Source organism: Stylophora pistillata, chromosome 3 (assembly GCF_964205215.1).
Source record: "Stylophora pistillata chromosome 3, jaStyPist1.2, whole genome shotgun sequence".
Taxonomy (NCBI): domain Eukaryota; kingdom Metazoa; phylum Cnidaria; class Anthozoa; order Scleractinia; family Pocilloporidae; genus Stylophora; species Stylophora pistillata.
Genome location: NC_142521.1, coordinates 2,384,787 through 2,389,021, shown reverse-complemented (window position 1 = coordinate 2,389,021; position 4,235 = coordinate 2,384,787).

Genomic DNA, 4,235 nt, shown 5'->3' with positions numbered 1-4,235 from the left:
ATGAATATATGAAGTTCATATATTTTGAACTGAGGTTATAGATACGTATGATGCACGATCCTCGCAGTAGCGCTCTCTACTGCGAGGATCTCTACTGCGAGGATAATAGCGCTCTCTACTGCGAGGATCGTGCATCATACGTATCTATAACCGCAGTTCAAAATATATGAACTTCATATATTCATCATATCTGATTTACCATCACGGGTTTATTACGAATCAACTTAATGGCCTGCTCCCAGTTGGCTTGTTAGCTCAATTGGTAGAGCGCTGCACTAGTATCGCAAAGGTCAGTGGTTCGAATCCCGTACAGGCCTGATTTTTTTCAGGTCTGATTTTCGCTATTGCTTAAATAGCGCTCTCTACTGCGAGGATCGTGCATCCTACCTATCTTAGATTCTTGATAACAAAAGGTATCACTTAACTTTGTTAAGTGATACCTTCTCTTCTCACCTGCTATTTTCTCTCCTATTAAGAAGGAGTCTAAAAAATCCGAGAATTAGGGCTGATGTATTTACCAACTGGATAACCATTGATCCACTGCATCTTCCAACGTTTTAATTGAATAACTGGTGTCATGTTGAAATCTCTTAGATCACTTGATGGACAATTTTTATTACATAAAAAAAATTGAGCTCTATCTGTTTTAAACATGATTTTTTTATATATTTGAGTCAGAAAGTTTTCAATTAATTTGACAAGGGTGTGTTTTCCTTTTTTTAGTTTATATAAATGTTAATTGTGTCAGTCATTTGGACACAAACAAGTGAGAGATGGGAGTTCCAAGAAAAGTCATTTATATGGACAGAAGAAAGCTGATGGAAGAGTGGTAAACAAGAAAGATATTTTAAACATTGGTTTGAGAAGTGGAGAAGAATTTTTATTTAATCACTGGGAAGAAAATCACTTTATCTGAGATATGGTAAGGGTTTTAAAAGGGATGCTGCATACCCCCAGAAGTTTTGATTTGCTTTAGGGGACTTAAGGCATGTTTCTCAGGTAAAAGTATTTGTTTTTGCCTGATACTGGCGAGTCTACCCCTTCTCCCCTTCACCCTCCCCCCCTTCACCGTTCACCCTCCCCCTTCACCCTCCCCCCGTTCACCCTCACCCTTCACCTTCCCCCTCCTCCTTCCCCCTCCCCCTTCCCCCTCCCCCTTCCCCCTCCCCCTTCACCCTCCTCCTTCCCCCTCCCCCTTCACCCTCCCCCTTCACCCTCCCCCTTCACCCTCCCCCTCCTTACCCTCCCCCTTCACCCTCCCCGGTCTCGTAGTTGTCACAATTGAAGCATGTTCAAGAAGTTTCCCGGTCACAAGCCACTGATAAAGAATTTGGAGCGGCATCTTCTCTTCAATGCTTCTGGGACGAGGAGGCGCCACGGCCACGTTTGTGTTATCTTTGAGTTCGTCAAATCCTTCAAAAAGTATGAGGACACATTCAGGGTGCCGTTGGATGTAATTCCAGACCTCATCAAAAGACGTTTACCAAGTTGAATCTCCTGAGTTTTACAAAGAAGGCAGCATTAAAATGGATCATTTGGGCAGTAGGGAAAAACTCCCTCAAATGCCCAGTCTCTGAGAAGTTTAGTACAACATAACGTTTTGCCGATTCCGGGACGACCGACAATCAAAACTTTCTTGTTTTCATCATTTAGGAGGTCTTCCAAGCGTTTCGGTTGTGATTCTTCGTCGCGCGACCTAGGATAAACTTTGAGTTGCTCTTGTCTGTCTGTGGTAAAGTTGTACGTATCCCTGTAGGGGATGACCGCAAGGTTTGTGTAAATCTGATCCAAAGTCAAACCTTCGGCTGTTGTTTCTTCGCCAGGAGGACGTTGAAGCGGTGCCTTTGGAGTTTGACGAGATGATGAGTGTCTTCTCTTTATTATTTTCTTAGCGTGCGCGATAAATCGTTGAAGCTGTTCAGGCTTATCAAATCCGCTCCTTCCAAGTGGCTGTTGAAGTTCTTGATGCGACGCGGCTTGATCTCGTGGCTGTAGTGGGACAACAACATCTGGCTTTTGAAGTTCTCGGTGTAACTCGACTTGGGTCGGAAGGTGTTCACTTTCTCGTGATTGTAGTGAAACATCTTGCCGCTGAGGTTCTTGGTGTAACTCTACTTGGGTCGGAGGGTGTTCACTTTCTCGTGGCTGTAGTGGAACATCATCTCGCTCTTGGGGTTCTCGGTTTAAGTCGACTTGGATCTGAGGGTGTACAAGCTCAGTTTCATGTCCTCTTCTACGTTCGTGCTTTTGAGGCTGTTCCTGATGCGATTCATAGTTAGGATTTAGATGGGTTTGTAGAAAGTCTAAATTTTGCATGAAGTTCCTTTTTAGGCAAGCTCGTGACATAATGTAGACGGTTTCAATCAGAATGCTAGTGACAAAAATTCCGTTCAATGCAAGGACAGCGTACATCCAAAAAGTTTTCTTTACTGTTTTTTGGTTGTGACATTCCCGGCGTGAAAAGTACTGTTTGGAGCGCCTGGCTGATTAGTTCCAGTGTATAAATAACAGTCAAACTTTGAGGGAAACTTAAAGGGATAAAGCCACTGAGTTTGTAAGAATATGAAGAGGACTCTTAAAGTAAGTCTCGTGGATAGTTGACAACAGTAAGCGATAAAAAGCTTGTGTCCGCAATTTGTTGTTGGGTTTCCTTGGTCGAGCGACTGTCCTGTTGGGTTTTCTTGGTTGCGACACTGGCCCTCTAGGTCATCTCTGTTACGAGTGTTCAGTTCGGCGACAGTTGATCGACTGTATTTTTCACTGTTTGGGAGAACATGACACACACAATACCAATAAGGACGAAATTGATGATCACGAAACCATAGACAGGAATACCGTATTTGTTGAACTGATTCGCGTATTCCTCGAAACATTTTCCACGGACGAGGTCGATGTTTTCAGTATTCTTCGCTCCACCACAACGGAAATCAAACCTGGATTCACTGTTCTCCACTTCGGCAAAAATGCTAAAGAAGATTGCACTGATTACAAACCAAATTAAAACTGCGGCATAGCTGATTTTGTAGTTGAAGGTTTTTGGCGAAATTGCTTCCTTGAGATGATTCATCGTTTCAATACTGTTTGTATTTTCGCTGTTTTCAATGAGATGAGAATCGCTCCGTAGCTTTGGTTATGGACTTCTGGTGACTCATTGTTTCAGATTTTAAGGTTGTTTCAGTATGGCAAAACTACAATTTCAACCCTTGGCAAACTTATAGCGGGCAATGATTTGTTCTCGCACGCCATCATTTTCTCGACTTCACGAGAACTGAAGCGGGAAAATAAAATAGACATATGCGGTTGCTTGCCTGGGTAAAATTTTCTCTGTTTTTAATTCATGAGATTCTATGAAATTTCTTTGAAAGAGGAGCCAAAGGAACAATTTCAAGTAAGGCGTGAGATTTCGCTTTCTCAGAGTTTAAATTAACTCTGGCTTTCTGAGGCAAATAGCGCACGCTTAGAAGCGTCACCACAAAATAAATTGTGAGTATAGTGTCACTGAAAACTCTTCTTTTACCTTTGCCTAAGGCCTATGTAAGCTTCCCACGTCGCTCGACCTTCATTTTCCAAAGAGTTTGCAATAGCGCATGTTTCCTCTGTTACACCTCAGTGACTGCAAACTGTGATCTTGACTTATCAGTGAAGAGATGAAAGACGCTCTCGTAGGAAAGTGAAACCATGCATTTCTGACCCGAATCTAGGGATTTGCATAACTTCAGTGCATCTTTGTATTCTCCAAATAATAATGACCACTCTCATTTTATACCTGCCCGTTCTTTTTGTTTTAAAAAGATACTTACTCGTCTGACTGAAAAAGAAAAAAAAAAATTTCGTCCCCTTCCTGATGACTGCCTCAAAGTGGTGAACGGTCAATAATGCAAGATTTTCACCGTCAATCTTGCTGCAAAATAATAGTTTTGAAAAAGGGTGTTCAAGTTTGCCCAAGAAACTTGGAATGTAACAAAGTAACAACTCTGAAGAAGTAGATGTTGGACTCAACTCAGATGTTCTTCGGAGTTGTTGTCTCGCTGTATTTTCCTCATTTGTCGTTAGGCCTTTTCCGATTGTGCTCGTAAAATGTTTTGGAAGGTTGCTTAGTGGAAAACCAAAACCGTTACTGACTGCATTGCCAAAAATAAAAAAAGTAATCTCTTACGTTTCTTGATATTTTCATAACGTTAATTAAAAGCCATGTAGAAGGACTTAACACATAACTGTCAACCATCATCAGTGTA